The sequence below is a fragment of the Channa argus genome, chromosome 10 (genome assembly GCF_033026475.1).
Source record: "Channa argus isolate prfri chromosome 10, Channa argus male v1.0, whole genome shotgun sequence".
NCBI classification, from domain to species: Eukaryota; Metazoa; Chordata; class Actinopteri; order Anabantiformes; family Channidae; genus Channa; species Channa argus.
The window spans coordinates 3,616,932-3,631,275 of record NC_090206.1 but is presented as its reverse complement, the minus strand read 5'-3'; the positions used below and the strand labels follow the sequence as shown (position 1 = coordinate 3,631,275).

Sequence of the window (14,344 nt, the reverse complement as noted above, 5' to 3'; positions counted from 1 at the left end):
CTATTGATTCCATATCTCAAATGAATGACTTTGTTTAAGACAGGAGTTGACTCATCTGTAGTCTCCACCGCAGGTTGAACAGTGTGCAGCATTAAAAAAACAAAAAAAAATCTATGGCTAAAGAAACAGCATCTTCTGACTTTTTGTGTGAAATTACACAGTTGCTTCTTCATGCCATAATCGGAGAAAAAGAAGTATTATGTACACTGAAAATGTTGAAAGGCAGACACATCTTTTGCCTTGAAATGACCAATGAAATTGTATTGGGCATTCAGAAGAAAGCTAGTCATAAGTGGTGTTTATAGACAGAGGCACTGCTGGGATTTGAACCCAGGATCTCCTGTTTACGAAACAGGCACTTTAACCAGCTAAGCCACAGCGCCTCATTTAAAGGATTTCAAATCCCAGAGAATTGCCCATATGTACCGTGAGCCAAAAACCCAATTATATTTCGATGGATGTTAGAGTTGCACCTTCTGCGACAAAACTTCATGGGACGCCATGTGGAAGTGCACCTTGGTAATGTATGCAAAGGCGTAATCCAACATGTCAGAATTGATTCCACATGAACTTTGTTACAGCTTGAAACTGCTAGCAATTGATCTCAATATCTGATCTTGCGAAAATGGCAGTGATAGAACAACCATTTCAAGCACAAAACAACTCCTTTTATGAACATTGTAGTGTCAAAGTAGATGGTGCGTGCAAAAACATCAAGTGATAAGGCAATCCTGGAAGGAATACACGAGATCTCCAAGACATGCTTTTACCCGCTAGGCCCCAGTACCTACGCCGCACACAAAGAAGTCCAGCGATCAAGGAAGTCTTGTAACTTGATCTCAGGATTTCACGGTTTCACGGATGATCCAGCCACAGAATGGATTGGCATCTAGCTTTTTGCAGACATTGTTTTGTGATCTTCTCTGAGAGTTTACCTTTAGACTGTGTGGCTGAAAATGAAGCCAGCAGCTTGAGTGGCGCTGTGGCGTAGTTGGTTAAAGTGCCTGTCTAGTTAACAGCAGATCCTGGGTTCGAATCCCAGCAGTGCCTGAGCTGACAGTGTCTTTATGCATCTTCTGCCTTTAATTGACTAAACTATTGCGTTGGGCATTTAGTAGCAAGCGTGGATCTCGTTGTTGTTAGAAGAACCATTTCAAGCATAAAACAACTCCCTTTTTGGCCTTTGCCAACATGACTGTAGCTTTACACATTTTTTGCCTTGAAATGACCAATAAAATTGTACTGGGCATTTAGAAGCAAGCTAGTCATAAGTAGTGTTTATACACAGAGGCACTGCTGGGAAATGAACCCAGGATCTCCTGTTTACGAGACAGGCACTTTAACCAGCTAAGCCACAGCGCCTCATTTAAACGATTTCGAATCCCAGAGAATTGCCCATATGTACCGTGAGCCAAAAACGGATGGATGTTAGAGTTGCACCTTCTGCGACAAAACTTCATGGGACGCCATGTGGAAGTGCAGCTTGGTAATGTATGCAAAGGCGTAATCCAACATGTCAGAATTGATTCCACATGAACTTTGTTACAGCTTGAAACTGCTAGCACTTGATCTCAATATCTGATCTTGCGAAAATGGCAGTGATAGAACAACCATTTCAAGCACAAAACAACTCCTTTTATGAACATTGTAGTGTCAAAGTAGATGGTGCGTGCAAAAACATCAAGTGATTAAGGCACTCCTGGAAGGAATACACGAGATCTCCAATACATGCTTTTACCCACTAGGCCCCAGTACCTACCCCGCACACAAAGAAGTCCAGCGATCAAGGAAGTCTTGTAACTTGATCTCAGGATTTCACGGATGCGTTGGGCATTTTGTAGCCATCTGACACACAGCGCCTCATTTAAAGGATTTCAAATCCCAGAGAATTGCCCATATGTACCGTGAGCCAAAAACCCAATTATATTTCGATGGATGTTAGAGTTGCACCTTCTGCGACAAAACTTCATGGGACGCCATGTGGAAGTGCACCTTGGTAATGTATGCAAAGGCGTAATCCAACATGTCAGAATTGATTCCACATGAACTTTGTTACAGCTTGAAACTGCTAGCACTTGATCTCAATATCTGATCTTGCGAAAATGGCAGTGATAGAACAACCATTTCAAGCACAAAACAACTCCTTTTATGAACATTGTAGTGTCAAAGTAGATGGTGCGTGCAAAAACATCAAGTGATTAAGGCACTCCTGGAAGGAATACACGAGATCTCCAAGACATGCTTTTACCCGCTAGGCCCCAGTACCTACGCCGCACACAAAGAAGTCCAGCGATCAAGGAAGTCTTGTAACTTGATCTCAGGATTTCACGGATGCGTTGGGCATTTAGTAGCAAGCGTGGATCTCGTTGTCAATTTATCCTACGCGCTTACATGCCTACGGCGTTATTTTTCCCCGGGGCAAAAAGCTGCGCCTTGAGGTGGCTGAGTGGTCTAAGGCGCTGGATTTAGGCTCCAGTCTCTCAGGAGGCGTGGGTTCGAATCCCACCACTGCCATTTGACAACTAAAGGCTATTGATTCCATATCTCAAATGAATGACTTTGTTTAAGACAGGAGTTGACTCATCTGTAGTCTCCACCGCAGGTTGAACAGTGTGCAGCATTAAAAAAAGAAAAATCTATGGCTAAAGAAACAGCATCTTCTGACTTTTTGTGTGAAATTACACAGTTGCTTCTTCATGCCATAATCGGAGAAAAAGAAGTATTATGTGCACTGAAAATGTTGAAAGGCAGACACATCTTTTGCCTTGAAATGACCAATGAAATTGTATTGGGCATTCAGAAGAAAGCTAGTCATAAGTGTTGTTTATAGACAGAGGCACTGCTGGGATTTGAACCCAGGATCTCCTGTTTACGAGACAGGCACTTTAACCAGCTAAGCCACAGCGCCTCATTTAAATGATTTCAAATCCCAGAGAATTGCCCATATGTACCGTGAGCCAAAAACCCAATTATATTTCGATGGATGTTAGAGTTGCACCTTCTGCGACAAAACTTCATGGGACGCCATGTGGAAGTGCACCTTGGTAATGTATGCAAAGGCGTAATCCAACATGTCAGAATTGATTCCACATGAACTTTGTTACAGCTTGAAACTGCTAGCACTTGATCTCAATATCTGATCTTGCGAAAATGGCAGTGATAGAACATCCATTTCAAGCACAAAACAACTCCTTTTATGAACATTGTAGTGTCAAAGTAGATGGTGCGTGCAAAAACATCAAGTGATTAAGGCACTCCTGGAAGGAATACACGAGATCTCCAAGACATGCTTTTACCCGCTAGGCCCCAGTACCTACGCCGCACACAAAGAAGTCCAGCGATCAAGGAAGTCTTGTAACTTGATCTCAGGATTTCACGGATGATCCAGCCACAGAATGGAGTGGCATCTTGCTTTTTGCAGACATTGTTTTGTGATCTTCTCTGAGAGTTTACCTTTAGACTGTGTGGCTGAAAATGAAGCCAGAGTCTTGAGTGGTGCTGTGGCTTAGTTGGTTAAAGTGCCTGTCTAGTAAACAGGAGATCCTGGGTTTGAATCCCAGCAGTGCCTGAGCTGACTGTGTCTTTATGCATCTTTTGCCTTTAATTGACTGAACTTTTGCGTTGGGCATTTAGTAGCAAGCGTGGATCTCGTTGTTGTTAGAAGAACCATTTCAAGCATAAAACAACTCCCTTTTTGGCCTTTGCCAACATGACTGTAGCTTTACACATCTTTTGCCTTGAAATGACCAATAAAATTGTACTGGGCATTTAGAAGCAAGCTAGTCATAAGTAGTGTTTATACACAGAGGCACTGCTAGGATTTGAACCCAGGATCTCCTGTTTACAAGACAGGCGCTTTAACCAGCTAAGCCAAAGCGCCTCATTTAAACGATTTCAAATCCCAGAGAATTGCCCATATGTACCGTGAGCCAAAAACGGATGGATGTTAGAGTTGCACATTCTGCGACAAAACTTCATGGGACGCCGTGTGGAAGTGCACCTTGGTAATGTATGCAAAGGCGTAATCCAACATATCAGAATTGATTACACATGAACTTTGGTAAAGCTTGAAACTGCTAGCACTTGATCTCAATAGCTGATCTTGCGAAAATGGCAGTGATAGAAGAACCATTTCAAGCACAAAACAACTCCTTTTATGAACATTGTAGTGTCAAAGTAGATGGTGCGTGCAAAAACATCAAGTGATTAAGGCACTCCTGGAAGGAATACACGAGATCTCCAAGACATGCTTTTACCCGCTAGGCCCCAGTACCTACGCCGCACACAAAGAAGTCCAGCGATCAAGGAAGTCTTGTAACTTGATCTCAGGATTTCACGGATGATCCAGCAACAGAATGGAGTGGCATCTTGCTTTTTGCAGACAGGAGATCCTGGGTTCAAATCCCAGCAGTGCCTGAGCTGACTGTGTCTTTATGCATCTTCTGCCTTTAATTGACTAAACTATTGCGTTGGGCATTTTGTAGCAAGCGTGGATCTCGTCGCCAATTTATCCTACGCGCTTACATGCCTACTGCGTTATTTTTCCCCGAGGCAAAAGCTGGGCCTTGAGGTAGTGTGGCCGAGTGGTCTAAGGCGCTGGATTTAGGCTCCAGTCTCTCAGGAGGCGTGGGTTCAAATCCCACCACTGCCATTTGACACCAGGTGCCTATGGAAAGCACTTCATATAATGATATAGGGTTCTTACCTCTTGCAGGTCATCAATGTTTACTCTTTGTACAATTATGCACAGATGATCAGCTCTTCTAGTTAAGACATCCTCCCTGCTGAGCTTCCTAGCTCGTAACCTGCACGAATGCAACAGAAAAACAAGTGCAGGAAGTGTGGCTGAGTGGTCCAAAGCGCTGGCTTAAGGCTCCAGTCTCTCAGGACAAGTGGAATCCCACCACTGCCATCTGACAACTACAGGCTATCGATTGCATATCTCAAATGAATGACTTTGTTTGAGACAGGAGTTGACTTATCTGTAGTCTCCACCGCTGGTTGAACAGCGTGAAGCATCAAAAAATCATCTATGGCTAAAGCAACAACATCTTCTGACTTTTTGTGTGAAATTACACAGTTGCTTCTTTATCCCATAATCCCAAAAAAAGCAGTATTACGTGCACTGAAAATGTTGAAACGTGCCAACCTGACAGAGCAATAGAGCAGAGTGGTATAGTGGATCTTGTAGCATTTGATCTCAATATTTGATTTTGCGAAACCGGGAGTGATAGAATAACCATTTCAAGCATAAAACAACTCCCTTTTTGGCCTTTGCCAACATGACTGTAGCATTACACATCTTTTGCCTTGAAATGACCAATAAAATTGTACTGGGCATTTAGAAGCAAGCTAGTCATAAGTAGTGTTTATACACAGAGGCACTGCTGGGATTTGAACCCAGGATCTCCTGTTTACAAGACAGGCACTTTAACCAGCTAAGCCACAGCGCCTCATTTAAAGGATTTCAAATCCCAGAGAATTGCCCATATGTACCGTGAGCCAAAAACCCAATTATATTTCGATGGATGTTAGAGTTGCACCTTCTGCGACAAAACTTCATGGGACGCCGTGTGGAAGTGCACCTTGGTAATGTATGCAAAGGCGTAATCCAACATATCAGAATTGATTACACATGAACTTTGGTACAGCTTGAAACTGCTAGCACTTGATCTCAATATCTGATCTTGCGAAAATGGCAGTGATAGAAGAACCATTTCAAGCACAAAACAACTCCTTTTATGAACATTGTAGTGTCAAAGTAGATGGTGCGTGCAAAAACATCAAGTGATTAAGGCACTCCTGGAAGGAATACACGAGATCTCCAAGACATGCTTTTACCCGCTAGGCCCCAGTACCTACGCCGCACACAAAGAAGTCCAGCGATCAAGGAAGTCTTGTAACTTGATCTCAGGATTTCACGGATGATCCACCCACAGAATGGAGTGGCATCTTGCTTTTTGCAGACATTGTTTTGTGATCTTCTCTGAGAGTTTACCTTTAGACTGTGTGGCTGAAAATGAAGCCAGAGTCTTGAGTGGCGCTGTGGCTTAGTTGGTTAAAGTGCCTGTCTAGTAAACAGGAGCTCCTGGGTTCAAATCCCAGCAGTGCCTGAGCTGACTGTGTCTTTATGCATCTTTTGCCTTTAATTGACTAAACTATTGCGTTGGGCATTTAGTAGCAAGCGTGGATCTCGTTGTCAATTTATCCTGCGCGCTTACATGCCTAGTGCGTTATTTTTCCCCGAGGCAAAAGCTGCGCCTTGAGGTAGTGTGGCCGAGTGGTCTAAGGCGCTGGATTTAGGCTCCAGTCTCTCAGGAGGTGTGGGTTCAAATCCCACCACTGCCATTTGACACCAGGTGCATATGGAAAGCACTTCTTATAATGATAAAGGGTTCTTACCTCTTGCAGGTCATCAATGTTTACTCTTTGTACAATTATGCACAGATGATCAGCTCTTCTAGTTAAGACATCCTCCCTGCTGAGCTTCCTAGCTCGTAACCTGCACGAATGCAACAGAAAAACAAGTGCAGGAAGTGTGGCTGAGTGGTCCAAAGCGCTGGCTTAAGGCTCCAGTCTCTCAGGACAAGTGGAATCCCACCACTGCCATCTGACAACTAGAGGCTATCGATTCCATATCTCAAATGAATGACTTTGTTTGAGACAGGAGTTGACTTATTTGTAGTCTCCACCGCTGGTTGAACAGCGTGAAGCATCAAAAAATCATCTATGGCTAAAGCAACAACATCTTCTGACTTTTTGTGTGAAATTACACAGTTGCTTCTTTATCCCATAATCCCAAAAAAAGCAGTATTACGTGCACTGAAAATGTTGAAACGTGCCAACCTGACAGAGCAATAGAGCAGAGTGGTATAGTGGACCTTGTAGCATTTGATCTCAATATTTGATCTTGCGAAACCGGGAGTGATAGAAGAAGCATTTCAAGCATAAAACAACTCCCTTTTTGGCCGTTGCCAACATGACTGTAGCTTTACACATCTTTTGCCTTGAAATGACCAATAAAATTGTACTGGGCATTTAGAAGCAAGCTAGTCATAAGTAGTGTTTATACACAGAGGCACTGCTGGGATTTGAACCCAGGATCTCCTGTTTACAAGACAGGCACTTTAACCAGCTAAGCCACAGCGCCTCATTTAAAGGATTTCAAATCCCAGAGAATTGCCCATATGTAGATGGTGCGTGCAAAAACATCAAGTGATTAAGGCACTCCTGGAAGGAATACACGAGATCTCCAAGACATGCTTTTACCCGCTAGGCCCCAGTACCTACGCCGTACACAAAGAAGTCCAGCGATCAAGGAAGTCTTGTAACTTGATCTCAGGATTTCACGGATGCGTTGGGCATTTTGTAACAATCTGACACACAGCGCCTCATTTAAAGGATTTCAAATCCCAGAGAATTGCCCATATGTACCGTGAGCCAAAAACCCAATTATATTTCGATGGATGTTAGAGTTGCACCTTCTGCGACAAAACTTCATGGGACGCCATGTGGAAGTGCACCTTGGTAATGTATGCAAAGGCGTAATCCAACATGTCAGAATTGATTCCACATGAACTTTGTTACAGCTTGAAACTGCTAGCACTTGATCTCAATATCTGATCTTGCGAAAATGGCAGTGATAGAAGAACCATTTCAAGCACAAAACAACTCCTTTTATGAACATTGTAGTGTCAAAGTAGATGGTGCGTGCAAAAACATCAAGTGATTAAGGCACTCCTGGAAGGAATACACCAGATCTCCAAGACATGCTTTTACCCGCTAGGCCCCAGTACCTACGCCGCACACAAAGAAGTCCAGCGATCAAGGAAGTCTTGTAACTTGATCTCAGGATTTCACGGATGCGTTGGGCATTTTGTAGCCATCTGACACACAGCGCCTCATTTAAAGGATTTCAAATCCCAGAAAATTGCCCATATGTACCGTGAGCCAAAAACCCAATTATATTTCGATGGATGTTAGAGTTGCACCTTCTGCGACAAAACTTCATGGGACGCCATGTGGAAGTGCACCTTGGTAATGTATGCAAAGGCGTAATCCAACATGTCAGAATTGATTCCACATGAACTTTGTTACAGCTTGAAACTGCTAGCACTTGATCTCAATAGCTGATCTTGCGAAAATGGCAGTGATAGAACAACCATTTCAAGCACAAAACAACTCCTTTTATGAACATTGTAGTGTCAAAGTAGATGGTGCGTGCAAAAACATCAAGTGATTAAGGCACTCCTGGAAGGAATACACGAGATCTCCAAGACATGCTTTTACCCGCTAGGCCCCAGTACCTACGCCGCACACAAAGAAGTCCAGCGATCAAGGAAGTCTTGTAACTTGATCTCAGGATTTCACGGATGCGTTGGGCATTTTGTAACAATCTGACACACAGCGCCTCATTTAAAGGATTTCAAATCCCAGAGAATTGCCCATATGTACCGTGAGCCAAAAACCCAATTATATTTCGATGGATGTTAGAGTTGCACCTTCTGCGACAAAACTTCATGGGACGCCATGTGGAAGTGCACCTTGGTAATGTATGCAAAGGCGTAATCCAACATGTCAAAATTGATTCCACATGAACTTTGTTACAGCTTGAAACTGCTAGCACTTGATCTCAATGTCTGATCTTGCGAAAATGGCAGTGATAGAACAACCATTTCAAGCACAAAACAACTCCTTTTATGAACATTGTAGTGTCAAAGTAGATGGTGCGTGCAAAAACATCAAGTGATTAAGGCACTCCTGGAAGTAATACACGGGATCTCCAAGACATGCTTTTACCCGCTAGGCCCCAGTACCTACGCCGCACACAAAGAAGTCCAGCGATCAAGGAAGTCTTGTAACTTGATCTCAGGATTTCACGGATGCGTTGGGCATTTTGTAGCCATCTGACACACAGCGCCTCATTTAAAGGATTTCAAATCCCAGAAAATTGCCCATATGTACCGTGAGCCAAAAACCCAATTATATTTCGATGGATGTTAGAGTTGCACCTTCTGCGACAAAACTTCATGGGACGCCATGTGGAAGTGCACCTTGGTAATGTATGCAAAGGCGTAATCCAACATGTCAGAATTGATTCCACATGAACTTTGTTACAACTTGAAACTGCTAGCACTTGATCTCAATATCTGATCTTGCGAAAATGGCAGTGATAGAACAACTATTTCAAGCACAAAACAACTCCTTTTATGAACATTGTAGTGTCAAAGTAGATGGTGCGTGCAAAAACATCAAGTGATTAAGGCACTCCTGGAAGGAATACACGAGATCTCCAAGACATGCTTTTACCCGCTAGGCCCCAGTACCTACGCCGCACACAAAGAAGTCCAGCGATCAAGGAAGTCTTGTAACTTGATCTCAGGATTTCACGGATGATCCAGCCACAGAATGGAGTGGCATCTTGCTTTTTGCAGACATTGTTTTGTGATCTTCTCTGAGAGTTTACCTTTAGACTGTGTGGCTGAAAATGAAGCCAGGGTCTTGAGTGGCGCTGTGGCTTAGTTGGTTAAAGTGCCTGTCTAGTAAACAGGAGATCCTGGGTTCAAATCCCAGCAGTGCCTGAGCTGACTGTGTCTTTATGCATCTTTTGCCTTTAATTGACTAAACTATTGCGTTGGGCATTTAGTAGCAAGCGTGGATCTCGTTGTCAATTTATCCTACGCGCTTACATGCCTACTGCGTTATTTTTCCCCGAGGCAAAAGCTGCGCCTTGAGGTAGTGTGGCCGAGTGGTCTAAGGCGCTGGATTTAGGCTCCAGTCTCTCAGGAGGCGTGGGTTCAAATCCCACCACTGCCATTTGACACCAAGTGCCTATGGAAAGCACTTCTTATAATGATATAGGGTTCTTACCTCTTGCAGGTCATCAATGTTTACTCTTTGTACAATTATGCACAGATGATCAGCTCTTCTAGTTAAGACATCCTCCCTGCTGAGCTTCCTAGCTCGTAACCTGCACGAATGCAACAGAAAAACAAGTGCAGGAAGTGTGGCTGAGTGGTCCAAAGCGCTGGCTTAAGGCTCCAGTCTCTCAGGACAAGTGGAATCCCACCACTGCCATCTGACAACTACAGGCTATCGATTCCATATCTCAAATGAATGACTTTGTTTGAGACAGGAGTTGACTTATCTGTAGTCTCCACCGCTGATTGAACAGCGTGAAGCATCAAGAAATCATCTATGGCTAAAGCAACAACATCTTTTGACTTTTTGTGTGAAATTACACAGTTGCTTCTTTATCCCATAATCCCAAAAAAAGCAGTATTACGTGCACTGAAAATGTTGAAACGTGCCAACCTGACAGAGCAATAGAGCAGAGTGGTATAGTGGACCTTGTAGCATTTGATCTCAATATTTGATCTTGCGAAACCGGGAGTGATAGAAGAAGCATTTCAAGCATAAAACAACTCCCTTTTTGGCCTTTGCCAACATGACTGTAGCTTTACACATCTTTTGCCTTGAAATGAACAATAAAATTGTACTGGGCATTTAGAAGCAAGCTAGTCATAAGTAGTGTTTATACACAGAGGCACTGCTGGGATTTGAACCCAGGATCTCCTGTTTACAAGACAGGCGCTTTAACCAGCTAAGCCACAGCGCCTCATTTAAAGGATTTCAAATCCCAGAGAATTGCCCATAAGTACCGTGAGCCAAAAACGGATGGATGTTAGAGTTGAACCTTCTGCGACAAAACTTCATGGGACGCCATGTGGAAGTGCACCTTGGTAATGTATGCAAAGGCGTAATCCAACATGTCAGAATTGATTCCACATGAACTTTGTTACAGCTTGAAACTGCTAGCACTTGATCTCAATATCTGATCTTGCGAAAATGGCAGTGATAGAACAACCATTTCAAGCACAAAACAACTCCTTTTATGAACATTGTAGTGTCAAAGTAGATGGTGCGTGCAAAAACATCAAGTGATTAAGGCACTCCTGGAAGGAATACACGAGATCTCCAAGACATGCTTTTACCCGCTAGGCCCCAGCACCTACGCCGCACACAAAGAAGTCCAGCGATCAAGGAAGTCTTGTAACTTGATCTCAGGATTTCACGGATGCGTTGGGCATTTAGTAGCAAGCGTGGATCTCGTTGTCAATTTATCCTACGCGCTTACATGCCTACGGCGTTATTTTTCCCCGGGGCAAAAAGCTGCGCCTTGAGGTAGTGTGGCCGAGTGGTCTAAGGCGCTGGATTTAGGCTCCAGTCTCTCAGGAGGCGTGGGTTCGAATCCCACCACTGCCATTTGACAACCAAAGGCTATTGATTCCATATCTCAAATGAATGACTTTGTTTAAGACAGGAGTTGACTCATCTGTAGTCTCTGCCGCAGGTTGAACAGTGTGCAGCATTAAAAAAAAAAAAAATCTATGGCTAATGAAACAACATCTTCTGACTTCTTGTGTGAAATTACACAGTTGCTTCTTCATGCCATAATCGGAGAAAAAGAAGTATTATGTGCACTGAAAATGTTGAAAGACAGACACATCTTTTGCCTTGAAATGACCAATGAAATTGTATTGGGCATTCAGAAGAAAGCTAGTCATAAGTGGTGTTTATAGACAGAGGCACTGCTGGGATTTGAACCCAGGATCTCCTGTTTACAAGACAGGCACTTTAACCAGCTAAGCCACAGCGCCTCATTTAAAGGATTTCAAATCCCAGAGAATTGCCCATATGTACCGTGAGCCAAAAACCCAATTATATTTCGATGGATGTTAGAGTTGCACCTTCTGCGACAAAACTTCATGGGACGCCATGTGGAAGTGCACCTTGGTAATGTATGCAAAGGCGTAATCCAACATGTCAGAATTGATTCCACATGAACTTTGTTACAGCTTGAAACTGCTAGCACTTGATCTCAATAGCTGATCTTGCGAAAATGGCAGTGATAGAACAACCATTTCAAGCACAAAACAACTCCTTTTATGAACATTGTAGTGTCAAAGTAGATGGTGCGTGCAAAAACATCAAGTGATTAAGGCACTCCTGGAAGGAATACACGAGATCTCCAAGACATGCTTTTACCCTCTAGGCCCCAGTACCTACGCCGCACACAAAGAAGTCCAGCGATCAAGGAAGTCTTGTAACTTGATCTCAGGATTTCACGGATGCGTTGGGCATTTTGTAGCCATCTGACACACAGCGCCTCATTTAAAGGATTTCAAATCCCAGAGAATTGCCCATATGTACCATGAGCCAAAAACCCAATTATATTTCGATGGATGTTAGAGTTGCACCTTCTGCGACAAAACTTCATGGGACGCCATGTGGAAGTGCACCTTGGTAATGTATGCAAAGGCGTAATCCAACATGTCAGAATTGATTACACATGAACTTTGTTACAGCTTGAAACTGCTAGCACTTGATCTCAATATCTGATCTTGCGAAAATGGCAGTGATAGAACAACCATTTCAAGCACAAAACAACTCCTTTTATGAACATTGTAGTGTCAAAGTAGATGGTGCGTGCAAAAACATCAAGTGATTAAGGCACTCCTGGAAGGAATACACGAGATCTCCAAGACATGCTTTTACCCGCTAGGCCCCAGTACCTACGCCGCACACAAAGAAGTCCAGCGATCAAGCAAGTCCTGTAACTTGATCTCAGGATTTCACGGTTTCACGGATGATCCAGCCACAGAATGGATTGGCATCTTGCTTTTTGCAGACATTGTTTTGTGATCTTCTCTGAGAGTTTACCTTTAGACTGTGTGGCTGAAAATGAAGCCAGCAGCTTGAGTGGCGCTGTGGCTAAGTTGGTTAAAGTGCCTGTCTAGTAAACAGGAGATCTTGGGTTCGAATCCCAGCAGTGCCTGAGCTGACTGTGTCTTTATGCATCTTTTGCCTTTAATTGACTAAACTATTGCGTTGGGCATTTAGTAGCAAGCGTGGATCTCGTTGTCAATTTATCCTACGCGCTTACATGCCTACTGCGTTATTTTTCCCCGAGGCAAAAGCTGCGCCTTGAGGTAGTGTGGCCGATGTGGTCTAAGGCGCTGGATTTAGGCTCCAATCTCTCAGGAGGCGTGGGTTCAAATCCCACCACTGCCATTTGACACCAGGTGCATATGGAAAGCACTTCTTATAATGATAAAGGGTTCTTACCTCTTGCAGGTCATCAATGTTTACTCTTTGTACAATTATGCACAGATGATCAGCTCTTCTAGTTAAGACATCCTCCCTGCTGAGCTTCCTAGCTCGTAACCTGCACGAATGCAACAGAAAAACAAGTGCAGGAAGTGTGGCTGAGTGGTCCAAAGCGCTGGCTTAAGGCTCCAGTCTCTCAGGACAAGTGGAATCCCACCACTGCCATCTGACAACTACAGGCTATCGATTCCATATCTCAAATGAATGACTTTGTTTGAGACAGGAGTTGACTTATCTGTAGTCTCCATCGCTGGTTGAACAGCGTGAAGCATCAAAAAATCATCTATGGCTAAAGCAACAACATCTTCTGACTTTTTGTGTGAAATTACACAGTTGCTTCTTTATCCCATAATCCCAAAAAAAGCAGTATTACGTGCACTGAAAATGTTGAAACGTGCCAACCTGACAGAGCAATAGAGCAGAGTGGTATAGTGGACCTTGTAGCATTTGATCTCAATATTTGATCTTGCGAAACCGGGAGTGATAGAAGAACCATTTCAAGCATAAAACAACTCCCTTTTTGGCCTTTGCCAACATGACTGTAGCTTTACACATCTTTTGCCTTGAAATGAACAATAAAATTGTACTGGGCATTTAGAAGCAAGCTAGTCATAAGTAGTGTTTATACACAGAGGCACTGCTGGGATTTGAACCCAGGATCTCCTGTTTACAAGACAGGTGCTTTAACCAGCTAAGCCACAGCGCCTCATTTAAAGGATTTCAAATCCCAGAGAATTGCCCATATGTACCGTGAGCCAAAAACCCAATTATATTTCGATGGATGTTAGAGTTGCACCTTCTGCGACAAAACTTCATGGGACGCCATGTGGAAGTGCACCTTGGTAATGTATGCAAAGGCGTAATCCAACATGTCAGAATTGATTCCACATGAACTTTGTTACAGCTTGAAACTGCTAGCACTTGATCTCAATAGCTGATCTTGCGAAAATGGCAGTGATAGAACAACCATTTCAAGCACAAAACAACTCCTTTTATGAACATTGTAGTGTCAAAGTAGATGGTGCGTGCAAAAACATCAAGTGATTAAGGCACTCCTGGAAGGAATACACGAGATCTCCAAGACATGCTTTTACCCGCTAGGCCCCAGTACCTACGCCGCACACAAAGAAGTCCAGCTATCAAGGAAGTCTTGTAACTTGATCTCAGGATTTCA

General features: G+C 43.4%; 18 non-coding genes across 18 annotated transcripts; 9 read left to right on the top strand and 9 right to left on the bottom strand.

Moving 5' to 3' along the window:
- Positions 1–309: 309 nt before the first annotated feature.
- trnat-cgu (transfer RNA threonine (anticodon CGU)) lies at positions 310–383 on the bottom strand. The gene has a single exon. It is a non-coding gene; the product is annotated as a tRNA-Thr (tRNA).
- A 905-nt stretch (positions 384–1,288) lies between these two features.
- On the bottom strand, positions 1,289–1,362 carry trnat-cgu (transfer RNA threonine (anticodon CGU)). The gene has a single exon. It is a non-coding gene; the product is annotated as a tRNA-Thr (tRNA).
- A 1,472-nt stretch (positions 1,363–2,834) lies between these two features.
- Positions 2,835–2,908, bottom strand: trnat-cgu (transfer RNA threonine (anticodon CGU)). The gene has a single exon. It is a non-coding gene; the product is annotated as a tRNA-Thr (tRNA).
- Positions 2,909–3,494: 586 nt separating this feature from the next.
- On the top strand, positions 3,495–3,568 carry trnat-agu (transfer RNA threonine (anticodon AGU)). Its single transcript has one exon. It is a non-coding gene; the product is annotated as a tRNA-Thr (tRNA).
- A 238-nt stretch (positions 3,569–3,806) lies between these two features.
- trnat-ugu (transfer RNA threonine (anticodon UGU)) lies at positions 3,807–3,880 on the bottom strand. The gene has a single exon. It is a non-coding gene; the product is annotated as a tRNA-Thr (tRNA).
- Positions 3,881–4,569: 689 nt separating this feature from the next.
- Positions 4,570–4,651, top strand: trnal-uag (transfer RNA leucine (anticodon UAG)). The gene has a single exon. It is a non-coding gene; the product is annotated as a tRNA-Leu (tRNA).
- A 728-nt stretch (positions 4,652–5,379) lies between these two features.
- On the bottom strand, positions 5,380–5,453 carry trnat-ugu (transfer RNA threonine (anticodon UGU)). Its single transcript has one exon. It is a non-coding gene; the product is annotated as a tRNA-Thr (tRNA).
- Positions 5,454–6,039: 586 nt separating this feature from the next.
- On the top strand, positions 6,040–6,113 carry trnat-agu (transfer RNA threonine (anticodon AGU)). Its single transcript has one exon. It is a non-coding gene; the product is annotated as a tRNA-Thr (tRNA).
- Positions 6,114–6,266: 153 nt separating this feature from the next.
- On the top strand, positions 6,267–6,348 carry trnal-uag (transfer RNA leucine (anticodon UAG)). Its single transcript has one exon. It is a non-coding gene; the product is annotated as a tRNA-Leu (tRNA).
- Positions 6,349–7,076: 728 nt separating this feature from the next.
- Positions 7,077–7,150, bottom strand: trnat-ugu (transfer RNA threonine (anticodon UGU)). The gene has a single exon. It is a non-coding gene; the product is annotated as a tRNA-Thr (tRNA).
- Positions 7,151–9,507: 2,357 nt separating this feature from the next.
- On the top strand, positions 9,508–9,581 carry trnat-agu (transfer RNA threonine (anticodon AGU)). The gene has a single exon. It is a non-coding gene; the product is annotated as a tRNA-Thr (tRNA).
- Positions 9,582–9,734: 153 nt separating this feature from the next.
- On the top strand, positions 9,735–9,816 carry trnal-uag (transfer RNA leucine (anticodon UAG)). The gene has a single exon. It is a non-coding gene; the product is annotated as a tRNA-Leu (tRNA).
- Positions 9,817–10,544: 728 nt separating this feature from the next.
- On the bottom strand, positions 10,545–10,618 carry trnat-ugu (transfer RNA threonine (anticodon UGU)). The gene has a single exon. It is a non-coding gene; the product is annotated as a tRNA-Thr (tRNA).
- A 565-nt stretch (positions 10,619–11,183) lies between these two features.
- trnal-uag (transfer RNA leucine (anticodon UAG)) lies at positions 11,184–11,265 on the top strand. The gene has a single exon. It is a non-coding gene; the product is annotated as a tRNA-Leu (tRNA).
- A 321-nt stretch (positions 11,266–11,586) lies between these two features.
- trnat-ugu (transfer RNA threonine (anticodon UGU)) lies at positions 11,587–11,660 on the bottom strand. The gene has a single exon. It is a non-coding gene; the product is annotated as a tRNA-Thr (tRNA).
- Positions 11,661–12,764: 1,104 nt separating this feature from the next.
- On the top strand, positions 12,765–12,838 carry trnat-agu (transfer RNA threonine (anticodon AGU)). The gene has a single exon. It is a non-coding gene; the product is annotated as a tRNA-Thr (tRNA).
- Positions 12,839–12,991: 153 nt separating this feature from the next.
- Positions 12,992–13,074, top strand: trnal-uag (transfer RNA leucine (anticodon UAG)). Its single transcript has one exon. It is a non-coding gene; the product is annotated as a tRNA-Leu (tRNA).
- Positions 13,075–13,802: 728 nt separating this feature from the next.
- trnat-ugu (transfer RNA threonine (anticodon UGU)) lies at positions 13,803–13,876 on the bottom strand. The gene has a single exon. It is a non-coding gene; the product is annotated as a tRNA-Thr (tRNA).
- Between the last annotated feature and the right edge of the window lie 468 nt (positions 13,877–14,344).